This window comes from Hyaena hyaena, unplaced genomic scaffold, assembly GCF_003009895.1.
Source record: "Hyaena hyaena isolate Hyena2069 unplaced genomic scaffold, ASM300989v1 scaffold_5, whole genome shotgun sequence".
In the NCBI taxonomy this organism is placed as follows: Eukaryota; Metazoa; Chordata; class Mammalia; order Carnivora; family Hyaenidae; genus Hyaena; species Hyaena hyaena.
Genome location: NW_024080637.1, coordinates 2,020,683 through 2,047,253, shown reverse-complemented (window position 1 = coordinate 2,047,253; position 26,571 = coordinate 2,020,683). Strand labels below are relative to the sequence as shown.

General features: G+C 43.3%; 1 protein-coding gene across 4 annotated transcripts in view; it reads left to right on the top strand.

The window, feature by feature from the left end:
* The first annotated feature begins 20,925 nt into the window (after positions 1 to 20,925).
* The window catches only part of FGGY (FGGY carbohydrate kinase domain containing), a 426,891-nt gene continuing 421,245 nt past the window's right edge, over positions 20,926 to 26,571 (top strand). For 3 of the 4 annotated variants that reach the window (XM_039238811.1, XM_039238799.1, XM_039238818.1), the window contains exon 1: positions 20,926 to 21,006. The gene's annotated coding sequence lies outside the window, so the exon portion shown is untranslated. Of the gene's footprint in view, positions 21,007 to 23,062; positions 23,082 to 26,571 lie in introns of those variants that run through there. The other variant, XM_039238806.1, reaches the window with a different exon arrangement.

Below are 26,571 nucleotides of genomic sequence, written 5' to 3'. Positions count from 1 at the left end.
CAGAGTTCACTTAAGGAATGCGATCCAAAAGGCAGGTGGCTGTTGGCATCGTTACTCGATTATTCCACCAGGACTGTTTTGACCACCCAGTTAAAATTAGTGCCTTAACCACTAAAACCAACAATATACTGATACTAATAATGTTATTGATAAGTTACCGTATATTAAGCACCTTTTATGTATCAGGAACACTGCAAAACAATGTGCCTAATGAGTATTTAAAGAATGGTAGCAAGATTACATGACCTATGTCATCAACCTGGGATACAAATCAGGTCACATTTTCATGATTCAAAATTAAGATTGGCTTGACTCTCTGGTTCCCCGCTCTGTTTCTGCCCTCTTCCTTTGAATCACTTTCTTAATCCAAAAAGCCAGTACTACTGTGAACACCTCTCACAGGGGGAATAGGAGGATTTGGTCTGTGTGTGAGTGACTCTGTGTTAAGTGGCTCTCGTTTCTGACACTGCTGCATGGGGTCATCATCACAGTCTGGTCCTGGCCAGTAACTTTCACCCTCACTTTCCATCTCAGTGACATTCTTGCTGTTTTAGACACTTTCAAAGCTGCAGAGGTTTTTAAAGAAAGGGCAGTTATCCTTTCCCAGTGTTACTCTCAGGTGGGGTAGCTCCACGTTTGTGCTAACTGTGCTCAAAGTGTCCACACCAGTGGAATCACAGGCTGCACACTGGACCGAAATGACCCTTTTCACCACCTAAACACTGATATTGAATCTGGATAATCAGTCCAGAAATTTCCACATGGGGAATCCCTTTTCAGCGACCTTGGTGTCTTTTTTGTGAGTAGACTCCAGTTGGGGCCATCTCCAATCACTGGAAAGATATAAGAAAGCTGAACATCGTAAAGGGAGTCCAGATCTCAATATCTTTGGAGTCTCTCTGCAAATTTTCCTCCTTCCACCTAAGTGACCTGCTTTGAGTATCAAGGAAGGCAGCCTCCCAAAGCCAATGATAAAATGCTTTGCTATAGAATTCCCTCTGACAGTGGGTGCTCACTTGCCTTTTGTCTGCATAACTGCAAAGTGTCATCAAATGATGAGACACTTGTAGATCAAAGAAAGATGACTCTACTGACTTTCAGGCTTTGTACCAGGCATACAGGCAATTTTTAAATGGCAGTTTCTTTAAAAACAAATTTTCAGACCCATCTACTCAGATGGTCCACTATTTAGACCACTGTCCTTTCTCTGTCTGGTTTGCTGGCTCTTCCTCTTTCACCCATGCTCTGAATGTGAGTTCACAACCCTTGTCTTTTCTTTCTCTTGGATTTTAAGTCTTAGCGCCATGTCCAAGATCTTGGTGACTCTACAGTCTGTTACCAGATCTCTATTGGGTACCTATCTGGAGTCTGGCACTTAAATGGTGCCCAATATATTTTTATTGAATAAACTTCTCTCTCTAAATGCCAAAGGATGTATTCATTTGTATACCTCCTTTCATCAGAAACTAAACCTGCCTGAAACTGCATATTTTTCCTATAGAGATGTACCCTCTCCAAGTTGCCTTTTCTTAGTTGTCAATTTCTCAACCACACTTCGAGTCTGGGGGGAGGGTATCTTAACCAATCCCTCCCCTCCATGGATTGCTCTACTCTGACCCACTTCCCCATCTGTAAAATGGGGATAATAACCGTACCATCTCAGAGGGCTCTTGTGAGGATTAAATGAGATCACATAGAAAAAGTGCCGGCATAGTGCCCAGCCTATAGAAGGCAATAAATGCTAACCATTATTATTTTTATAGTCAGAAACCACAATTGCTATGTATGGTGTGATTGGGAACTTGTCATAATCACTTTAAAGGTACAGGAGGACCCCCACCCAAATTGTGGTTGGCGTGTCAAGAATGATGACGGCACACATACACTAAGAGGGTTATGATCAAAGGTTATTATTCACATAATGAGGCTTTCTGGGGAGAGTAAGGTGGCTTCCAAGTACATCCAAAAATGGCTTGAGAGAGCAAAGACAGGAGAGTTGGCTGGGGGTTTTATGGTGGTCGGGTGGGGCTGGGGTGAGAGTTTCAACGCATGGTTTAAACTTCCCGCTGGTGCCAAAGGACAGAGTACTGGGCTTTCTTATCAGCTTCCCCAGTTGTGGGGAAGAAGGAGTAGAGAGGGAGGGTGAGGCTTAAGAGCAGTCAGTAATTATTTTTTTTAAAATAATAATGAAAATGGGGTCAGACTCTTTATTACAGAGATAATATGGCAAGCCTCAGTCAATCAGCTACCAAATCTTTTCAAGTTTTAATTCGAATTACCTCTAATATGTGTCTCTTTCCTCCGCCTCCCACCTCCCATGATGCCGAGTGAACAAAGGCTCCAATCATTTTTTTAAAGTTTATTTCTTTTTGAGAGAGAGAGAGGGTGAGTGTGAGAGAACCAGGAGGGGAGGGATAGAGGGAGAGAGAGAGAGAATACCAAGGCTCAAACCCATGAACCATGGAGATCATGACCTGAGCTGAGATCAAGAGCCATATGCTCAACTGACTTTGTACCCAGGTGCCCCTCCAATCACTTTTTGATTTCAAGTAGCACAAACCCTCCTTCCTGGATGCCTTCCCTCCATTTCTCTTACCTCCTCTTGCCCTCTCTGTCCCCAACTGTCTTTTTGATAATGTAATAACTCAAATGTGAGTATTCCTTCCCACTGTAAGGTTCGAAGTGGTTCTCCAGGTGACTTTTTAAAACACAGTCCAAAAGTTCTTTGACTATCTTCCCAAAAAGGAGATGGGGTGTATGTCCTTTCTCCATGACTGCTTTAACCAGTGGGGCACAACAGAAGTGCTACTATGAACTTCCCAGGTTAGGTCACTAAAGGCCATGCAGCTCTACCTGATTCCCTTGGGATGCCTGTCCTGAGATTAGCCAGCCACTATCTAAGAAGTCTGACTCCCTGAGACTACCATGCTCTAGAGGCTATTCATAGGGACTCCTGTTGATAGCCCAGCAGAGCCACTAGCCAGCAGCCAGCATCAACTGTACCCAGGAGAAGGAGCCATCTTGGACACCCAAGCCAATGGAGCCTGGAGATCCCTAGAGCTGCAACAGATATCTGACCGTAACCATTTGAGACACTTTGGGCAAAGACTTCCCAGCAAAGCCTTCCCAGAGCCCTAACCCACACTGTGAGTAAATGAAATGGATGCTGTTTCCACATCACTAATTTTAGAGTAATTTGTTATGTGGTAATAATAACTGGAAACTCTCATTTTGGCTAAAAATTAGGACTCTCTATGTATAATTTCTTAAAATTATAAGCAATTGTAAAGTGAACCCATGCCCAAGATTAATCTAAATCATTGAGGAAGAAACCAACAGATTAGTAACAATCATTCAAGAAAACCCATGTAAGACAGAAAGTATTTATAGGAGCTGAAGAAAGAATAAAACGTAAGACAAAAGGGGTTAATATCCTCCAGGGCAAAAAAAAACATAATCTTTGGGGTTATTTTTCTTTCAAGCAAAAATCATTGTCATCTGTGCTGGAAAACAAAAGGCTGTAAGCTGTTAACGTTTCCTCATAGAATCTGGGCCTTGAACAATAGTAACGTGATGTACGAAACAATAGAGAATTAAATAAATAATCTCAGGGCAGGCCTGTCATACGGCGCCCCACCGTGATACGGAAAGAACACACAGCTAACGTTTTGTCTAAGTCCTCAGCAATTTTTCTTAACATGATCTACGCTAGAGCTCGCCCTTTTCTTAAAGGTCTTTTTGAGGCGGAAAACAACCAAGGCACCAAGGGAAGAGGAGTGAAACTTGGGTCTCAGTGACAGACAGTGGAAAGAGAGAGCAGGGGAGGGCTCCGTCCTAGCACCTTCAAACCACATCGTGTTGTCACCCGCCTCTTGCTGCGCTGTGGCTGTCATTTAGCAAAACCTGTGGTTTGCAGACGGTATGTGGTTAGACTGCCAACTGGGTACTTTTCCTTTGGAAAGAATGGGGCTCTTAGTCGTGAAGATGGTGTTGGGGAATGTCCTGGCTACCGGCTTTTCATATTCTCTTCAAGACTCTATCACAGCGTGCTGTGTTTCATTTAAGCTGGAGGTATTTGTACGGACAACCAGAGAATCCTCTGGGCTGGAGTCCTTTTTCCAAGACACGCCTTAGTAGCCAAATCACAATCTCCCTGATACCTGGACTCCCCCGCAGAGTGGGGTTGATAACACCTTCTTTCACAACTCAGGGAGAACTTCGGAAACGGCGCAGTTGTGCTCCCAAGTAAAGGATGATTAGGGTTACCTATTTGAGGACATACACGGTGGGAAAGGAAGAAACCCGTCCTAGCAGATTGCTAGGTCAATGCAGCCCCACCCAACTGGCTGGCCCAGAAGTTTTCAGCGCAGCTGATTGTCACCGATGGAATTGTTTGAGTGAGCAGGTTGCTTCGCCATCCCCTGGCAAGGGCAGCTCAGGAAATCCCCTCTTCACCCCAGCAGTGACTCATGAAGCAGACTCAGAGAAACCAAAAGTGAACTGGGGGAGTCTCCCTAGCCTTGAAGCCACTGGATCTAGAGGGAAAACTGGGCCTCCAAAGAAGGGAGGAAGTGGTACCGCAGGCTTTGGATTCGTGGAAAATTGGGTTAAACCCCAGCTCCGTTGCTGCATCGCCATGTGATGGCAGGGAAGTTTCTTACCCTTTCTGAGGCTCCAGGCCCTCACCCATATGGCAAAGCTAATAATCCCCAGTTCACAGAGTTGGTGGGAGATTTAAAATTGGAGATGGGAAAAAATTAGAGAGTTCTTCATAGTAAGGAATCAGGGAAAAACCCAAATATGGCCCCCTACTCTGCCCCCGATAGCAGAATGGATAAATACTTGGTGGTGTATGGACACAGTCTGGTCCATAGGGAAAGGGATAAACTACATACAGCTCTATGCACTCGAGTGACTGAGCCTTTGTAATACAATAAATACAAATGTGTGTGTGAACACATTGCGTTAAACAAAGGGAACACTCTTTGCAAGGTGGTTAATTGGGATGGAGATAGAGGAAGAAGAGGAAAGGAACACATGAGTGTTAGTTCTCAGGTTTGGTGGCAGGTGCAACAATATTTTATTTTCTGTTAACGGTGATAATGAGCATTACTCATTATTAGCATGATAAGAGTACGTTATGAACTAAGGGTTACAATTAATTCAATGTTATGCAACAACACATAACTGGCACTCAACAACTATTCCTTCTGTCTCCTTGTCTCCTCTCTGAAGGTCTTCTTCTGGAAATGTTAAAAAGAAAAGAGCAAAGCATTTTCTTGGATGTTATTTGTTTTCTCTCACATTGTATACACAGTTCTCTGTCTCACATGTCTTTAATTAAAGCTGAAAATTTGAGGGTATAGCTTGGAATCGTTTCCATCTTTGGAAACTGTGTTACTGATAATAGTTGTTTGCTTCTCTCCTCTGTGAGTCCTTTCTAACTTCCATTTCCTACTAATGTTTCTGTTATACTTAAGGGGGAAATGCAATCAGATAGTCAGATAATTGAAAAGAAAATGTGTTGAACAGACAGGATAGAGTCAGGACCTCATATCTGCACATGAGGCCCTCAAAGTCTTGCACCTAATTCAGACTCAGGTCTCAGTGCCTCTCCACTGTAGTCAAACTGAAAGTCTCCGTGTTCATCCAACATGTCGTTAACAGTTCAACCTCTACGCTGGACCCTTCTGGAACGCCTTTACCCGTGTTTGTTTGTTTTTTTGTTGTTGTTGTTGTTGTTTTTTTCCCTTTCGGAAAATTCTGACTCTTCTTTCAGAACCACACTTAAACGTGGCTTCCTCTGTGAAGTTTTCCTGAACACACTCAGGAGAGTTGGTTTCTATGTCCCCTATACTCTCGTGTTACTCGAAAAGCACCAGTATTTTAGCTCTTTAATATACGCAGTCATTTGTAACTTTTTTGTCACATGTGGCTGTGGTGGCGTGCTGCCTGGGAGGGCTAATGACACCCAGTGTCCAGGCAGGGCGGTTTTTTAGAGAAGGGGGTTTTATGTGGAGCCTTGGAGGCTCAGAAATACGGGGAGAGGCAATATCTTTTCTTGGTGGTGCCATCAGTTCCCTAGTTGTTATCTTGCACCCAGAAGACCCATCCCTGTCCTAGTAACAGGGCTCCTTTGAGGACCAAGGAAGGCAGAAGATCACTTTCTTGTGAGAGAGTTTCACAGGAAATACACAAACCCTTGTAAACACGACTTTGGGTGGCTGGGAACAATGTCCAGAAGTGGAAAGTTATAGAATATTTTGATGTTACTCCTATCTTGTGACATATTCACTCTTCTGAAAGTGTGTGTCCATGGAAGGGAATCACTGGATTCCAGGTGAGGTCAGTTCGATATCGAATGGTGGGTGTCCCCATTTGGCGGTATGTCCTGCCATTCAGGGTTAAGGGTGCACATGTGCAAATACTGTAGCTGATCAAGAAAAAATTCCAGTGGGGTGTAGTGTCCAAAGAACTGGATTTGAAATTAGGCCTGGGCTCCAACCCGTTTTCAATATCCTTGGACAAATTGTTTAACTTTATGGATCACTTAGTTTGTCACTTTTGAAATGGGCAGAAAATAACATTGGCCTCACTGTTGTAAGTTTAAATGAGATGTAAAAACAGTGAGCACATTGGAGATGTTCAGTGAATGGTGGCAATGATTATTACTCAACGATCAGAGTCTGTTTTCTGTGAGAAAGAAAAAGGTGAGGGGTGGACAAATCTTCCCTATCCCCCAGGAGGGTGAAATGAGGAAGCATTTAGTAAAAATAGAATAGTGTTTAGCTCATGGCTCAGCATTCAATGAGTATCTGAATCAAGAAAAAATAGGTACCTTAAAGATGAGGTAGTTGATATAGAATTTCTTTTTTTAAAAATTTTTTTTAATGTTTTATTTATTTCTAAGAGAGAGAGAGAGAGGCAGTGTGAGCAGGGGAGGGTCAGAGAGAGACGGAGTCACAGACTCTGAAACAGGCTCCAGGCTCTGAGCTGGCAGTCAGCACAGAGCCCGACGCGGGGCCCGAACCCACAAACCGTGAGATCATGACCTAAGTGAAAGTCGGACGCTTAATCGACTAAGCCACCCAGGCGCCCCCTTTTTTTTTAATTTTTAAAAAAATTTTTCTATATAGAATTTCTTAATATTTTTTTCCCAGAGGTATACTCAATCAGAAACTGTCATAATCTTAAACAGTTTTGGATTATTTGACCAGGAAAAAAATATATATAATACATATACATACTCTGAAATTCTGATAAAGTGATAGTGACCCCCTGCATTTTATTCCCCAAAATGAAGTATTCACATCTCCAGGCTTAAAAGCCCTGATCTAAAATAAGTTATAAGGTATGGGTCAGAGGAAATGGGAGCTATATGGATAGTTTATTTTTCCCTTGGTTTTAAATGAGTAAGTCTATCATTCATTTTAAAAACTCTTGTTAACTGAGGCAGGCAGAGTCTTAAGTGTAAATTAATAAACTCTTTTAGTGGAAGAAACAGGAAACAATGGCAAATATTTAATCTTTCCTCTTCAAAGTTGGAGTGGTTTAGTCTCTGCCCTTTTTGAACACACTATAGATTTCAATCCCCTTTTGGCCTTTTCTTTTGATTATGGCTAATGGAATTGTTCCCCCCACTTACGCCCTCATTTTCCATTCCTCAACCTGTCTGGACTTTTGCCTCCAAAGGTTAACATCGCTATGAAGTAATGTAATGCATCATTACTATTTAGACAGGTTTATTCGGAGTTCTCTTCCCGCAGATGTCTTTAAGCATATGGTGACTCTGACATCCAAGATTGCCCAGTAGGGGAAGATATTATATATCCAGTATCCATACCCAAAACTGAGAAGAAAAAAAAAAAAAAAAAGAACTCTCAAAAGCTCCATAACCTTAGATTTAATCAGAATTAAATGACAATGTGTTTCATAACTGTCCCAGTTAGGGTATAAAATTCTTCTGAAAGCAGGTGAGTTGTACATTGTCCTGAGTACACATAGCGTTGAACTCTGGTGAACTTAGTTTCAGAGTTTTGCCTTCCATTGGTTGAAATTAGCCTTACCAACAGTTCTGGGCTGGACCAAATGCACATGCACTGAGTCACAGACAGTAAGATTTAGAAGGATGTCTAAAGAACATCAATATTTCTCACTGACATCCCTATGAGCAGCTTTTCCACAGAAACCTAGGTGGCTCCTGCCAATCAGTTGAAAATTCCTTAGGAGTAGAAACCTCTTCACTATTTCTGGTATTCTAGGAAATGCATTTGGGAAATACCTTTGTCATGTCTTCACACCTGAGTCTCCTTTTGAAGGAGATCTTGTAGCCTGTTCTGAGCTGGAGAGGCAGAGCTTTCCTGTATTCAAGAGTCAAAGCTGGCCAACTCCATTTGAAATGGATGTTCCTCCTCAAGAAAAAAACACATTCAATCCCTTTTCTTCTTGACCGACATTCAGCAAATTGGTTAATCAGTTGCACCATTTGCTATTTATTGAGCATTAACTATGGCCTAGGCACTGTGCCAGACACTGGGGTATCGTGGTAAAGAGGAGAGATCCCAGGTCTCGCAGAACTTCTGTCTCCACGGGGGAGCGGTTGACGGCAACTGTGATTCTTCTGGTCTCCAGGCTGACTACTCACAATTTCACGAACAGTGATTTCACCATCCTGTTCAGCCTCTTCCAGATGTTCTTGCCTTGGTCTAGAACCTTCTCAAAGGGTAGGGCCTTTAATTGAAAAGCAGGAGGAAGGCAGAGGACAGTGAGACTTGCCACTGCTATCCTAGATTAATCACTTTTCCCTGTGAATCTCCGAGGTCCTCGTCATTAGCAGCCCTTCATTGGAGTCTCCCAGATGGAGGGGGGGGGGTGCTGAGGACAATGCCTAGACAACGTGAATGGGAATGATCTGGAATGGGTGTCAGTATCATTCTGATCTGGGGTGCTCCCATTGTAGGGTTACTTACAATCTGAGACTATAGACTTCTGCATCAAAAAGTTCCGGGTTTCAATTTCAGCTCTGCCACTCTCTAGCTTAAGCACGTTGGGCTAGCTTTATGGATGGGTGACCTGGGCAGTTATGGGCATGAGGGAAGGGGGAAAACATGCCCTGAAGGACTCTGAACTTAATTGAATGTTTTTCTGTTGCCATTTTGAAATTCTTAATAATTTCTCAACATGGGGCCCTGCATTTAAATTATTTTACACTAAACCCTGCAAATGTTGTAGCAATCTTATAAACAAGCTATTTCATCTCTCTGAGTTTCCATTTCCTCATCTAGGACATCTGTTGATGATGATACCTAGTCCACAAGTTCCTTGCAAGCTTTAGATGAGACAGTGTGTGTGCATGTCTGTCCTATAGTAAGCACCGTCCCCCCCACCAATGTAAATCAATGGGATTGTTATTTAGAATATCTATTAGCTATTCTGAATTCAGTATATATGCTGCCAAAATGGGTGCTTCTAAATTCCCTATGCCATTAATTACCCTTTTGGGTACTTCTTCTATGTTCCTAATCAATAATACATATGTGAGAAAGGGGAGTCAACATTTTTTCCCCTTTACTGTGCATCTAATGTCTTAGGTTGCAAATAACAAATACTATGTCTAGGTAACTTAGGAAAAGGGAACTTTTAGAATGATAACGTGACCTCAAACAACAAAACTGTTAGTAAGGCTGCAGAATAAGGTGTGGAAACGAACAGGAACCCAGACAGACTCACGTTTAGGTGGAAGAGCCCTGGCAAAGGTGGAATGCATGGACACCTACCATTTTCACTCTCTGTCACTCTGCTGAAGACTCAAGTTCCAGAGAGCACACACCCATGACCTAGCTTGTTTCACATGCTCATGGCCAAGTCAGTGAAGGACAGAGCATCTAATTACAGTAGCATAGGTTGGGGGTGGAGAGGTCTCCCCAAAAGGGAAATGGTGTGCTGGTAAGAAGGAGAAATAGGTGCAGAAAAATAAAAACAAAACAAATTTTCCCCACGGTGTCTGCTCTATACCTGGCCCTCTGTCAGGGGCTTTGGTATAGCATTCCCTTTCCATTACATACAATGCCTAGCATGCAGCAGGCACTCTGTAGATATTTGTTGAATAAATGAACACTTGAGTGTACTTATTTAACCCCCACATAACTCTTGAAGTTAGTTATATTAGTTCCATTTTTACAGAGGAAGAAATTGAGGCTCTGAGAACTTAAAATAATTTGCTCAAAAAATCACACAATCAGTAAAGTGGCAGAGTTGAGATTAGAACCTGGCTCCGTGTGACTCCAAAGCTTGTCTCTGTGCTTCCCCATGCTGCTGGCCTCCTTTGAGGTAGGTGTATGTGAGAATCTTCTCTAGTATTGCCCCAAGTCACAGGGGCTCCCTGCATTATTGTTCATGGACAGATTCCCGAGAGTGTATCTGAGCTGGGGAAAGTTCATTTTGTGATTTTCCACTACTTTCAGAAAGGAAGTGATACACACTGTGTGACCTTGGACAACATATCTCAGTCTCTCCAACATTAAAGGGTATGATAATGGTATCTCCTATAAGGCTGTTGCGTGGTAGGTGAGGGGATGTTTCCAAAGCCTTTCGCACAGCTCCTGGTACAGAAAACCCTCAGACATGAAGCCTTATTGAGAATCTTAAAAGAGTATAGAGGCACAGGAAGTGAGTGCTGAGGGAGGCATTGGGTTTCACTACGTGATTTCATCATAGTTAAGACTACCAGCTGAACTTTTGCTTTACATATCTCTTGGAAAGAAAAAGCATTGCCAATTAAGCTATGATATGACACTTCCTAATTACTTGGAGTTGATTTTCTTTTATTAGTACTAAAAAAATCGTTGAGATGTAATTAGACATGATTTAAAGATTTTAATGAAAAATCTCTGACTTATTTAGACATTTAAAAAAATGCTTATTTTATTTATTTTTGAGAAATACTGTAAGAGAGGTAGGGAGAGAGACAAAATCCCAAACAGGCTCCACAGTGTCAGCTCAGAGCCTGATGTGGGGCTCAAATGCACAAATCCTGAGATCATGATCTGAGCCGAAATCAAGAGTTGGATGTATAACCAACTGAGCCACCCTGGCGCTCCTAGACATATGTTCTTTAAATTGCATATTGTCCTTGGGTGTACATAACAAGGAAAATATAAGCAAAATACATCAGTTAAGGTATTAGTAAGACCTCTTCACATTTGGGATGGTTTACCTCTTCTGCAGCACTTTCTGACTCTGTTGTTGATGTGTTTTTCCACACAATATTGTCAATGGAGCCCTAGAGACAGTCTGGGAATGCATCCTCTCTTAAAAGAGCACTGTTGTCTTGGGAAGATTTTGTCAGCCTACTGGTACCAATTTGCAAAGTCTGATGTTGGTGTCATTTTTTTTCACTCTACGAGAAGGCATGAATAGGAGTTTTCCAGACAGCTGCAACTCATATTTTTTCCACCAAATTTCCATAGGTGGTCTTTCGACCAAACCATCAATGACTGTGGTTACCAATCATTTTGCCCTAGAAGAATAGCTAAAGACTTCCAGACAGGCAAAGCAACTATGGCATTGCTGGAGCCTGGCTGTCTGACATCATTGGTTGTAAGGCGTGCCCCAATTTCTGTGATGTTCAATGTGAAAGAAGAGTGTGCACCTTGCAATATGTGGAACATGGCAGTAGGGAAATTCTGGGAACTACAGGTTCTCAGACCTTTGTTTTATTCCTTCTTTGCCACAACTAACTACTGCAAAAAACTTTCAAGCCTTGGAAGAGGCTTAAGGAATAATCTTGTTGAATCCTCTCACCTCACAGGTAAGGAAACTGAAGAGCAGAGAAGAGTTGTGACTTAGATCATCCAAGGACACTCTGAGGAGGGTAGCCTGATGGCAGTTCCTTCACCCTGCACACTCAGCCACACTGATTCCTATGGGGAAAGTGTAATTTCAGAGAAGTTCGCATCACTGGCCATCTTGTGATGATGCCCTATCACAGAGGCTCCTCGGTGTTCTCTAACGGTTCACTGTCTCTTCTGGGCATTTCCAACTACTTTAGTCCTTCTTGGCTTGTAACTCCCAAATCACATGTCGTCTCTTCTCAAATGCCTTTACCAAGAGCCACACTCACCCCTTGCTCCCACCCCCAACTCCCCAGGGAGGTGATTGCTCTAGGTTTTATAGTTTTGACTCCTTTTTTTTCTCATGGAAGTCATCATATTGTTAAATATGAATTTATTAGCTTTTTAAAACCTCTTCTATGGAAAATTTCTAACATACACAAAATAAACAACATAGTTGAGTGACCTTCTGTGTACCCATCATCCAGTTTCTGCAATTATAAACATCCTGTTATTCCTGATTTTTCTATACCTCCCATCCCCCTCTACCCTCAACTACTTATTTTTAAAATATTTTTTAATTTAATGTAAATGAAATGGACAGTTACAAATGGGTATGCTTGTTTAACCCACACATCTATCAAGGTTTTGAACATTTCCATTACTCTAGAGAAGTTTCTCATAACCTTTCATGGTTAGGCTTCCTCCCAACCTCCACCCTTTCACCCTCCAGAGAAACCCAAAACATTTATTTTCCTTCGTAAGTTAGTTAAGAACTTCACAGAAACGTAATTGTATGGTTTGTACTCTTTTATGGCCAGCTGCTTTTACTTGATGTACTTTCTATGAGATGCATTTATCTCACTGTATGTATTAGTACTTCATGCCTTTCTTTTTTTTTTTTTATGACTGAGGAATATTCCACTGTACGGGTACACCACAGTTTGTTAATCTGTTCTCATGTAAAATGGACATTTGGGTTGTTTCCAGTTTGGAGCTACGAATGATAAAGCTTCTATGAACATTCACATGAAAATACTTCTTTGTGAATATGCATTTCTATTTATCTTGGGTTAATACCTAGGAATGAATTGCTGGGTCAAAGTGTAGATGTATGATTTTACAAAATGGTTGTACTATTTTACATTCCCACCAGGGATACAGGAGAGGTCGTTCCACATTATCTCTAACATTTGTTGTCCATCTCTTTAATTTTAGCCATTCTAGACATTAGGTAGTGGTATCTCATTGTAGTTTGAATTTGCACTTCCCTGAGAACTAATGAATTTGAGCAACTTTTCACAGGTTGCCTTTTTTTTATGGAGTATCCAAGCTTTTTGCCTTTTTTACAAGTTGGAATGTTTTTTAATTAAAAAATAAAAATGGTTTTACAGAGATCTATTTTATGAATATTTGCAATCTGTGGTTTGCCTATTTGTTTTCTTAGTGTTCAATGAAGTTTATTTTATCAGACTTTTACTTTGTGGTTATTGCTTTTTATGTCCCATATTATTTGCTTACATGCCATTTTTATCGCTAGGCTGTGAGTTCCTAGAGGAAAAGAATGTGAACACTTTTTATCTTGTACCCCCGGCCTTCAGCACAGATCCTGACCCATGGGTATATCTGGAAGTAAGGAGGAGAAAGTAAATATTCCTTTTCCTGTCTACTGTCTCTTTGGGGAATCATCCCTAACCTTCATTATCCAGTTTTTCTGGTACAGGTGAAGCTTACCTCTTTTTAATACATCCCTAGAGATGGATAGTTGACCAAAACTGGGCCATTTAAAGCTTTGTCCAGCATTCTTGCAAGAAATTGGAGCATGGAGACACACTCATCCACCTCCCCTCAAGATTTATAAGGACATTGTAAGGTTAAAGCAATTGCTGGCCATCTTTGCTACCACATGAATTGGCGCTACTTGAGTATGAAATCAACACAAGAATTAAGAAAGAAAAAATTGAGAATAAAAGACATAACATATATAAAAGACATAATTTATATCCCTGGATTCAGGCTTTCCTGAAGCTCACCTCCCTTTTGGACTGCCAAAATATATTAGACAATAAATTTCCTTTTGGTTTGTTTCTGTATTTGTTATTTATTTAATCAAGTCTGAGTTATATCTTTATTTCTTACAACCAAAAATGTCCTGTCTAGTATACTCCTTAATAATGTGACACCCTCACCGTCAAGTTCTCATATCCTTTTCCACAGCTCTAGAAGTCCTTTGGGGGGTGAAGAAATTGGGGTAGACACCAATACTTGTAAGTTCTGAAAGTGTGTAAACAATAAAGTTTGAGTCATGATTCTATATGCTTTGTTGCAGTATTAAAAGTCACAAATTTTCCATCATGATATAAACTAAAAACAAAACTATTTGCAAGACTCATATCATGAAAAGACCCAAGGCTATCATTTCTGAGTCCACCGCTCTTTCCACTAGCATTTAGTCTCTACATATTGTGTTTGCGTGCTCTTTTGTGTGTAGTGTGGATATACGTCTCCATGTGTGGACAGTTATGTGTGTGTGCTTGTGCTTTGAGGTGTGCGTCTGGGGGTATGTTTGTGTGCCTATGTGTGTGTGTGTGTGTGTTTGCATGTTTGTGTGGTTGGGGTGAAGAGCCTAAGTAATGTCATTTTGAAATTAAGGCCTCCATTAAGAGCAACCTCAGGCTGCATGTAGCCCCAGTTCCTCAGATTGCTCAAGGCTAGAGCCATCCTTGGACCGCCCTCAGGTCAGCTAATCAAAAAACATTCCTGAGGTCTGAGTCAAGGCTGGGAACTGTAGACAGTTATTCTGTACAAACTACCCAATTTCTCACCGCTTGCTTGAACCCCACGTGGACCCTTTGAACGTCACCTCATAATTGGTCATTTTCAAAGGATCCTCAAAAGTCATGATTGGGTCCCACCAAAAGTAATGAACACCTCACAGATACTGAATGGTCAAAGCTGTTACCATGGGTGCTGTACAATTGTAATTGGTGCTTATGTGATGATGCTATGTGTACTGTAACACCTCCATCTCTTTCCCCGTAAAAGTCCTGCTCCCTATTGTTCTTGGCTTCATCTTCTGCCATTACACTGGTAGGCGGGTGAGCCCCTGCTCGAGCTTGTAATAAAGACCCTTTTGAACTTGCATTGGTATCGGCTCCTTGGGGGTCTCAGGGGACTCGCGAATCGGGCATAGCAGGGGCAGGAGAGAGAACAAAGCTACCAAAATTCTGTTCTATACATTGTGCAGATTAGGAACCGTTGACCTCTCTGGTGGGGCACAGCTGCTCCACAGTCATGGAGTTCCGCCAGCAGAGTGGAGACTGGATTTCAGCCCCCACCAGCCCCTTCATCTGGTGTCTTGGAGAAAAGAACAACATGGCAGGGAAGGGGGACATTTTGGAGGGCCTGAAAGTTTCTTCAGCCTCTCCTTTGCCCTGTAGGAACCTTCCCACAGAGCCTAGTCTGAAAACTACCCAAACCGGTGCTCTCTAATGCTTTCCAAATGACATAATTCTAGAGACATTCACGGCACAGTTCTTCCCATCGAAGGCTGGATACTGCACAGGCTCCAGTGGCCTCTGAGGCCTTGAGTGTGCACTTACAGGAGGCTGCCTCCCATCTCTCTTTTGGCCTCGTCATCATCTCATGGCCCTGGACTCTCTTCTTCCACCTGTTGCCTTGTTGCAGAAAAACGCTGGTTGGGGTTTAGGGTTGCATATTACCGTCATGGCTCATGACATAGTTTGCACTTTTATTAAAATGACTCATGGCCAAGAGGCTGTGGGGTTGTGATTGGGTGGTGTTAGGGGAGAAGGATACAGATGGCATAGAACTGGTTTGATGGTGAATGGGGTCTTGGAACTGGGAAGTGGGTGGGCAGCTCAAATCCAGAGGGGAAAGGGGGGCTGCGGGTTGCCACCGGTGAGATTACTAGGACTTGCCTTCATCGGAAACCTTTCTCTCCAGCATGAGCTGCTCTGCCCATTTGCTCCTCAGCAGAAACTCCCTCTTTGGCAGCTTGACGCGTGGTCTTGTGATACATGACCTTGGGCAAGTTGTTCCACCCTCGTGAGCCTTCCCTTCTTCAGCAGAGACCCCTCCCCTGCCACGTGGAAGGTTGGGAGGAATCACTGAGGCTGCATGAGGAGGTGCAGAGCACGGGGCTCGGCGGAGGCTCAGAACCTTTCCTCTCCCCCAGTACCCCGAATCCTCTCTTTTTCTCATGGCCTGGGGGTGCCCATCGCAACTGATCTGTGTTTCTGTATAGCAGCAGCTCTGGCCCAGCACTTAGCAAGGGCTCAGTTTTCAGCAGATGTTTGCTGAGTGAAGAGATGAAGGCAGGCAGACAGAGGGCAGGTATTAAGTCGCAAGTAACTAATAAAGTAAGTTGGAGCATTTTCCTGTCTTTAGAAATGAGCTACCGGCATCCTTCAGAGAGGCAGGTGGAACAGACTCATGATTTTGTGTATAAAATAGGCCTCTCGGTGGTGGTCAGAATGGTGAACTCAGCAGGCCCTTCTAGAAAGTGGTTTCCCCTTACTGACCACCTGTTTGGGCTCCAGTAAACTACTGCAGTTATTTTCCCTCCTGAGATGACAGTGTAGATTTGGAAAAGAGAGAGCGTATGCAGTGGCACCTGGCCTTGCCAGAGGATCAAGTTTAAGGGAAGTGTAAAGGGGTCGAAGTTGCAAAAGAAAAGAAAGGAAGAAAGACGAGAGAGAACAAGTTTCCTTAGTAGTGAGGGGTCCAGTTGGCAGGGCTGTCACTGCCATAGTTATGTACCCCTTACACACCTGCTGTTACAGAGCATGATGCTAGCTGCTGAGACCGTGGAGCAGAAGGTGTGGTTCGTACCCTCCGGAGGCTTCCAATCTAGGGAATGGAATTGGGTAGAAAACTAAGCACTACGGAGCACTCACGATCTGTTTAGCCCTGGGACGAATGTTTTAGGCTATATCTGAAGAAGTAAGTATTATTACTCTCCAAAGACAGTAAAATACAGAGAGATTAAGAAACTTTTTCCAGGTCACCCCGCAAACATGCAGAACTGGGAGAAGAGCCCCTGGCTCTATCGGCCTGTGTTTTGCTCACAGGACTGTGAGCAAGGACATCAGGGTTAATCAGTAACAAAAGAGAATTTGCTCTAAAAGGTGTCCTGGGTTCAGCGTCACATGAGCAATAGGTAATGTTTGTTGTAGGAGCCTAGAAGAGGTGGATAGAGGCCTCAAACAGAAGTGGCAACTTTGCAGAGGAAGTAGGCCCTCAACTAGACACTGAAGGCAGGATATGAACCTCGTAAGAGAAGGGAGGGAGCGGCTCCCCAGGTAGAAGGAGGCACAGCATGGTGGCAGGGAGGAAAGCTGTCACCTTCTGGGTTTGTGGAGCACTGGAGAGAGCACAGTCTGTTCCAAACTTACAAACAGCCTTAGGCCAGCCACCTAATCTCCCTGAGCCTCAGTTTCCCTGTCTCACATCAATGGTTGTGAGAATAGCCACTTCACAGGGTTGTTGAAGACCTGAGATTTTGTCTGCAAAGCACCCATTTCCTCAAAATCGTCAATCTAAGTTAGACCTTAATCTAAATCAGTTCCTTCTCTCAGGGTATCCTATTTCCCTTCCTACTTGAAACTGAATCAACTGCTTGCTTATTTATTGAATGTCTGTTTCATGACTGTAAGTTCCGTGAGGACAGGGACAATATCTGTTCTTCTCAATAGCATCTCTTTAGTGCCTTAAACAGCATGCACTCAATAAATCTTTGTTAAATGAATGAATACACAAATGTATGAATGAATAAATCTATTCATAAGCAAATGAGTAAGTATATTTCTGTGCTGTGACTCTAAGAATTTCAGGGAAAAAAACTACCTTTTCTTTAATGAGGGGGCAGGTTGCAAAGGCAGGAAAAGCCTTCAGAGAATGCCATTAAAGAGTCACAAGGTCTCCACGGGTCATCAGAAACAAGACCAGGTCTCCTGTGTACCTTCTCATGCTCTATGTAACTGTCTCTGAGCAGGAAGGAAATTTCACAAACTTCCAGTCCAGCTGGTTCCAGAGTTTCACAACCCATTTCTCTCTTACTTAAATCTGTTGTGCTGCTTCTCCAGTGTGACTTGTGATGTGCTGAGTGGATGGTGACTCTGCACGATCCCCACGCTGTCCAGCAAGAACTGTGGAGGGAAGTCTAGACTTTCCAACACTCAAGTCTTCTGATCCAGTGCAACCCAATGACTCCTTATGTAGAGTTGGGGAGGAGACAAGGGGATAAACAGACACACTAATGATGATTAGGTATTTGATACAGTCTGTGGATTCCATGATGGAGGAATAAGGACAGAGAACTGAAGGATACAGAGGAGTATATGTGGCTTTGCCTGACATGAAGCAATGTACACAGAGTTGGATAATAGCTACAGCTTTCAAAACATGATTATGTATATCATCTCAGTTTCCCTGCATCCACGGGAAGTGGGGAAGTATGAATAACATTTACATTGTTATTTGTTCCTAATACACAGGGAAACTGAGGCAACCAGGGGTGGTCCAGGATTTCAGATCTGGTTTCAGCAGCAGGTATAAACTCACTGCCCAGTCTCACTCAGTATCAGTTTAGGAGTATTTCTTCTTGACCACACTGTCACGTACTGGCCTTTACATCAATCAACAGTGTGGGTGTGCCTGCAATGTCACAATCCCCCCACCTTCTGTAATACATTTCCAATGCACTTGTGTAATGGAAAATCACTATCAAAAGGAAAAAAAAAAAACCCTTTGCCCACTTTAGCAAATAAAGTTTTTTTGAAGCATAGTCACATGCACACATGTACTATTATCTATGGCTGTTTTTTGCACTCCAATGGTAGGTTTGAGTAGTTAAAACAGAAATTGTAAGATTCACAAAGTCTAAAATATTTAATATTTGGTCCCTTACAGAAAAAGTTTGCCTCCCCTTGGAACATATGAATGGAATGGAAGTAAATAGAAAACAAAAAAAAGATTCATTTGTTTATAGTAGGTAGTATATAGTAGGCAGTGGGTCCTAATTGAAACTGAGAATAAAAATTGGTCTAGAATTGCACCTCCGTCACTGGGCTGGATGACCTTGAACATTTCACTTATATTCTCCGGGCATCTACCACCTTACAGAGTTGCTGTAGGAAGTGTGCGACATTGGGTGTATGTATCATTTATGATTAGGTTTGGCCCCATGTGACAGAAAACACAGAATGAAACTATGTTGCATAAGACAGCGGTTTATTTTATTTATTTATTTTTTATTTCTAGGAGAGAGAGAGAGAGAGAGAGACAGCGTGAGCAGGGGAGGGTCAGAGAGAGAGGGAGTCACAGACTGAAACAGGCTCCAGGCTCTGAGCTGGCAGTCAGCACAGAGCCCGACGGGGCTCGAACCACGAACCGCGAGATCATGACCTAAGCGAAAGTCGGACGCTTAACCGACTAGGCCATCCAGACGCCCCGACAGCGGTTTATTTCTTTCTTGTAGAAGTGGGCAGTGGCTCTTGGTCTGGTGGGGCATGGTGTCAGCAAACGCAGCCTTTTCACCTTGCTGCTTTGCTAAATTATTCCTGAAGTTCTTTTATGGTCCAAAATGGCTGCTAGAGCTCTAGCCACAGTGCTACAATTGCTATTATTACTAATGATAGTATGATAATAAGAGGAAATGAACCTAAAATCAAGTATAAAAAGCCTAGAAACAGGGACATACATAAAGACCAGACGCCAAATCCACATTAATTCAAGTCTGGCCAGAATGAGAAATCCTGCCATAGTTCATGAGACAACAAGTGTATTTCATGTATTCTATTCCCGGGCTACCCGGAGGAAGATCTAGAAGCCACGTGTTAAAGGTATTCAGTATCTAATACTTTACAAAGTATTTCCATGGCTATTATTTTTGTTTGCTCTTCACAATACTCTAGAAATGTCAAGATAAACAGATTTTAATATTATTATTTCTATTGTATACTATAATTCAGACAGGTGCTAGGTATCAGATCCTACTTCCTCTTATCTTCTCAAAGAGTCCATGGTTAGATCTGTGGGTTTTGTTGGAAATGAAAGGGGAACAATCATGGTGTAGACAAAAGAAAATGACCCCCCAAAAGGCCCCCTAGTAGATGTAGCCAATCATAATGGCCTCAGCCCGAGCCAGCGTGTACACATGCAAGAGGAAAAGAAGAGCATCTATTCTGGGGATTGTCAGGAGGACAGCAGACAGGGACTCTAATGCACGTGGCACATAGGCCAGTTTAGTGGCATCACTGTTATTACCTAGAATTACCTCTTATATCTGCTGTGGTCTTGGAAACTCACTTCCTTTTACTGGACCTCAGTTTGCTTTTCTAGGGAAGCAAAGGGTTTGGAGTCAGCGACTTGCTAAATTTTCTCCCAAACCTCCAATTCCATCAGCTTGGGAACCTACTATTTGAAGGGAAACAGCTCAGCTTGGAGCCCAAGTTGGAATTCTCCGTCTGGTTCCCTAGTAGCTAGCCGTGTTTCAGAACAAGCTAAAAAACAGATGACTCTTGCATCTGTAAGTCGGGGCCAATACCGCCCTGTTTATTGGAAAGGCAAACATTGCGAGGTTTAAATGAGTTCGGTGTGTCTAGGGCCCACAGAGTGTAACTTCTGCAAAGGCAGGACCCTCTGCGTTGCAGATTTTAAGACAGTGACACCACTTCAGAGGGTTGGCTAGAGGATTACACTGATAAATTCCCGCAAAGTGTCAGAAACAAGACCTAGCACAACGCAAGCAATCAGTAGTCATTATTATTATATTGTTTTTATTATTAATTACATCCTCCTACAACAGTCCTGGCGTTCAGCAAATGGTTGAGAAGCGGATACAGGATACAGATATTCCACACCGAAGCCTAGGAGGCTGCGGAGAGTTCAACTAGGTGATCTCCACGCTTGCGCAAGTCCAAGGGGCCCGAGGAGCCAGGGGCGAGGTTTCGGAGGCGGGGCCGGGCACGCGCGGGCCAATCCTCGGTCCGGTTCAAAGGGCCAATCAGGGCGGGTTTTACAGGGGCCGCGTCCGTCGGGGGCGGGGCCCGGCCGCAGCCACTCCCTGGGGCCGCCCTGCACGCGCGCGGGGCCGTTCCGCGCGGCAACCTGCAGAGCCCCGCTAGCTAAAATCTAATTTCAGATTGGACAAGTAAGTGACCCTCCTCCCAGTCCCACGTGTGCAGTAGGGGCTTTTGCAGGCGCGCAGGCTCGAAGCGCCCACGTTTTCTCCAACCCGAGAGCGCACCCGGCCCTAGACTCCCTCCCTTTCCCGCAGTCGCCGCCCCTTCCTCTAGGTCTTCCTTCTGCCGCTCAAGTGCCGAGCTAGCCTGGCCTCGGCACCGGGATGCCCTTGAGTTCCCTGTGCCCTCTCCCGGGTGAGGCGTCCGGCCCCTCGGGGGAAGGGTCGAACTTTTGTGCATCCCCAAGGCTGTCTATGAGATATTCGGGAACCCGGGGTCCTCGGCCGTCTCTGACCAGCTGTGTTCACGCTCTCTCTATTTTAGCCACCCCCTCCCTCCCCCGGACCCCTATTTTAGGATATTTTTTTCCCAGACAGTTTTGAGTTTTTAATACAAATCTGGCTGCCTAAGAAGTTTTAAAGGCCGTTGCCGCTTGTAACTTGAAACGCTTTCAGCAGTTTGTGATAACGTTTAAAGTGCATTTTAGTTGTGATGGTGTAACGCTCTTTGGTTACAGTCATCCCGGTAGGAAAGCTCTAGGCTTATCCTTGCTTTTTAATTCATTTCCCTGCTTTTAAGGATTGACAAGATGCAAAATGGTGAATTTCCCTAATCGTTGGCTGTTGTCCGCGAAAGCACTTCTTAGGTCTCGACAAATTTCGTCCCTAAATTAAAGGGTCAGTCATTACCGAAATATGGGAGAGTATTAGGTTAATTTTTCAAATAGGAGATCTGGAGGGAGGAAGTGATGACCCTTTTGGATTTTAAATCAGTAAGAAAGAAGGCAGGTCTTTTCTTGGTTTGTGGCTATTACACAGATGGTAGAGTTTTGCTTTGTTTTGTTTTTGCTTGCTTTTCTTCTTCTTTTTTTTAATGATCCACCAAATATATATATCCTGATTTTTTACTTTTTATGGTTCCCAGCTGGGTCTTGCAGCCTTTCTCCTGCCTCCTGGTCTTCTGGGAGTCTCCTGTTAATGAGGCCCTCTGCCTGGCTTTTGACCTGATGATCACTGGCCTGGCTCTTGGAGGGATCAGCTCAGAGGGACCTGTGAATGGGAGGCCCAGAGGATTGCTGATTAAGGATGACGAGGGAACAGACCAGAGAGGGTGAGAAGGGCCTTGTGATTGATTTTGAGGGGAAGGGAGCTTGGGAGCCTCCCTTGCTGGATTTGGAAATCAAAACATGTGTACTGGGAGAAGGGAATTACCCAGAGGGTGGAGATCTGTATCTTTCTGGATGAAATTAAGAAGTTTACTGGGAGGAGACTGGGCCTTCTTCCAGGCTGTGTTAACTTTTGCTGTGGGCCTTGTCTTTTCCTGGAATCTGGTTCCCTTTCCCTAACCTTTCACTTAGTTCATATCACAGTCAATTACCAGCTGGTTTTGAAAGCGGTTAGAGGTAATGAATCTTGCCCAGCCAGAAGGGGCCCCTCCTCCCCCTCCACCTCCCTTCCGGGGGACTTGCAATAATTATTTTACCGGAATGTACTGCAGAGATCATTGAACCTCACCTGCCCATCTCTTTATATTGAGAAATATAGACTTAACCCAGGTGGTGGTGTAAGGGTCATCCAAACCAATTCTTCCATTCATTCATTCATTTGTTCACGAATGGGGGCATGTATTCTGGGCATGATACTGTGGTAGGCTCTGGGAAGATCAAGATGAACAAGGTTTGGACTCTGCTTCCAACTTTCACTCAGTCTGCTTATATCTAGTCTAATGAGGGAGATTATATGATACCGAGATGAGTGCTGCGGCGTGGAATGCGGAAGATGCTTAGGAGTCAGAGAAGGGCAAATGGCCTCATGTGGGGTTTCGTGGAAAACTTCCCAGAGGAGATAATACTCGAGCTGAGTTACAAAGCCTCGGTACGAGTGGGTTGGAGAAAGACAAAAGGGAAGGGGATTATTTGACTTGGGAACAGCATGTGCAAAACTGTGTAACCCTGGCACATTGTTGAGCAGTATGGCTGGATAGGAAAGGGGGAGGTGGGAAATCACCAGAAAGGAGGCTGAGGAAGGTGAAAACGGCAGATCAGGTGAGTCATATTATAGGAGTTTGAAACGTATCTACGTATCTACGGAGCAATCAGGAGCTGTTGAAGTGATACAGATTGGTGTTTTGGAAAGTTAATTCTGGCCTCAGGGTGGAGAGGGACTTGGCATGGTGAAGGCTGGAGTGAGGCTTTTATAATACAGGTGAGAATGGGTTAGGGTGATAGTTCTGGACTGGAGAGAGAATACAGTTGACCCTCCAGTAATATAGGCTTGAACGCGGATGCACTCGAATGTGGGATTTTTACAGTACTTTAAATATATTTTCTCAAGATTTTCTTAACTTTTCCTTTAGCTAACTTTATTGTAGGAATACAGTATACAACACACAAAATATGTGTTAATTGACTGTTTACATTTTTGGTAAGCTTTCTCATCAACACTAGGCTATGAGAAAGTTAAGTTTTTGGCGAGTCAAAAGTTGTACACAGAGGGGCAGTGCCCCTCACCGCTGCATCGTTCAAAGGTTGGCTGTGGCATGGTTAGGAATGAACAATGATTGAATGTAAGGAATGGGAAAGAACACAGCAGTTACAGTGCCAGCAGGGAAAAGGGATTCCCAAACTGGGGTATTTTTCAACAGCTTTATTGAGGTATGCTTGACATACAATAAACTGTATATATTTAAAATATCTAATAGATGCTTTGACATATGTCTGGATCTGTGAAACCATCAGCACTATGAAGATAAAGAACACCGCTAAGACCCATAAAGATTTCTTGTGCTCCTGTGTAAATCCTCCTTTCGTGGTTCTCCCAACCCACCCCACAGCAAGCAGGGATCTGCGTTCTGTCACTATAGATTATTTAATATTACTTTAGGATTTGTTTCTGTGGAGTCATACAATATATATCTTTTTTGTATGGTGGCTGCTACTTAGCACAATCATGTTGAAATTCATCCATGTTGAACATGCACACGAACTTCATTCCTTTGGTGCATCATATGACTGTACTACTTACCTGTTGGTGGGTATTTGGATTATGGGCTGCTTTCTGGCTACTACAAATAAAGTTGTTAGGACTATTCATATACATGCCTTCGAATGGACCTATTTTTTCTTTTTTTTTTTTAATATTTTTATTTATTTCTAGGAGAGAGAGAGAGAGAGAGATAGTGTGAGCAGGGGAGGGTCAGAGAGAGAGGGAGTCACAGACTGAAACAGGCTCCAGGCTCTGAGCTGGCAGTCAGCACAGAGCCCGACGCGGGGCTCGAACCCACGAACCGCGAGATCATGACCTAAGCGAAAGCCGGACGCTTAACCGACTAAGCCACCCAGGCGCCCCTATTTTTTCATTTATCTTGGTTAAATACCTAAAATGGTTATTTTTAACTTTTTAAGAAGCTGAATTTCAGAGTGCTTGTGTCTTTTTGCACACGGTGGCACATGAAACTTCCGGTTGCTCCAGCACTTGGTGTGGTCACTCGTTTTAATATGAGCCATTCTTACAACATGGAGTCCTGTTTCAGGGGGTTTTAACACACATTTCCCTAATGACTAATAATTTTAAGCTTCTTATCATGTGCTTACTTGCCCATATATGTTTCCTATATCTTCTTGGGTGAAGTGTTTATGAAATCTTGTATTCATTTGTAAAAAATGAGTCATTTATTTTCTTACCGAGTTTTGAGAGCTTTTATATACTCATTGAAAGTTCTTTATCTCACTTGTGTGTACAATATTTTCTGATTTTTGTGGCTTGTCTTTCCATTTTATATATTTTTTAAGTTTCTTCATTAAGGAGAGAGAGAGAGAGAGAGAGAGAGAGAAAATGGAATGGGGAGGGGCAGAGAGAGAAGGGGAGAAAGAGAATCCCAAGCCATCTGACAGGGTAAGAGCCCGACATGGGGCTTGAACTCATGAACTGTGAGATCATGACCTGAGCCGAAATCAAGGGTTAGATGTTTAGGGGCGCCTGGGTGGCTCAGTCGGTTAAGCGGCTGACTTGGTCTCAGGTCATGATCTCACGGTTTGGTTCGTGGGTTGGTTTGGTTTGTGGGTTTGAGCCCCGCATGGGGCTGACAGCTAGCTCAGAGCCTGGAGCCTGTTTCAGATTCTGTGTCTCCCTCTCTCTCTGACCCTCCCCTGCTCATGCTGTGTGTGTCTCTCTCAGAAATAAATAAAAAAACATTAAAAAAAAAAAAAAGATGTTTAACTGACTGAGCTACCCAGGCACCCTTTGTCTTTTCATTTTCTTAACTGCGTCTCTTCACAAGCCGAATTTCCAATTGTGATGAAGTCTAATTTGTCAATTTATAGTTTTGATGATGACTGTTTTAACAATTTATTGCTTTATGGGTTAGGGTTTTGGTCATTTTATCTAAGAAGTCATGCCTAGCCTAAGCTCTCAAGTATTTTCTCCTATCTTTTGTTTTTAAAATATTTTTTATTTATTTCTAGGAGAGAGAGAGAGAGAGAGAGCGTGAGCAGGGGAGGGTCAGAGAGAGAGGGAGTGACAGACTGATAAACAGGCTCCAGGCTCTGAGCTGGCAGTCAGCACAGAGCCCGACGCGGGGCTCGAACCCACGAACCGCGAGATCATGACCTAAGCGAAAGTCGGACGCTTAACCGACTAAGCCACCCAGGCGCCCCTCTCCTATTTTTTTTAAGAAGCTTCATTGTTTTGGTTTTACATTAAATCCACAATCCATTTTCAGTTAATTGAATCTATAGCATCAGATATGAAACAAAGTTAATTTTTTCACATAATGTCATTAAATGTTCCAGCACCATTTGCTGAAAAGTCTATCCTTTCTCCATTGAATTACCTTTGCTCCTTTGGTTAATATCAATTGACTCTATATATATGGAGGCCCATTTCTGGATGTTTTGTTTTGTTCCGTTGATCTCTTTGGTGTTTTAATGCCAATACTGCATAGTCTTGATGACTGTAATTTCACAACAATAAGATAGGAAGAGACAGGATTCAGGAGGCAGAAAGGGAAAGGTTCTGACCTGAGGTCCCTGGGTGGGGAAACACACGCAATTTGGAACAATGCTAGGAGTGTCTGACTCCAATAAACTCCCTCAGGCGTACGGTTCCTCTGAAGAATGTTACAGACACCACCTACTCCCCCAAGGGTTTCCCTCAGGAATTTGACAAAAGACCTAACTGAAAACAAGTAGTAGACCATAAAACATATGACCCACAAGGACTGACATGGCCATAGCCCTTAGACAGTGTAATTGAGCCAATCAGGAATAGACAACCCAGCACCTAGAGTTATCCAGCCAGTAAGTGTAGGATCTGAGAAGGAACAAGGAGGAAGGGGGGTGGGGGGTGACCAGAACCTTATAAAACAAGGGCCCCTCTCTATAGTCCATAGGTATTCACCTTTGAATGCCCCCCTCTCTGTAAAGAGAGCTTTCCTACCATTCTTGCTTTCTAAGCTTAGACTCTAATAAACTTTGCCTGCTGCTCATTCTGTGTCCGCCTCTTCGTTCTTCAAAGCAGCCAGACAACAGATCCAGG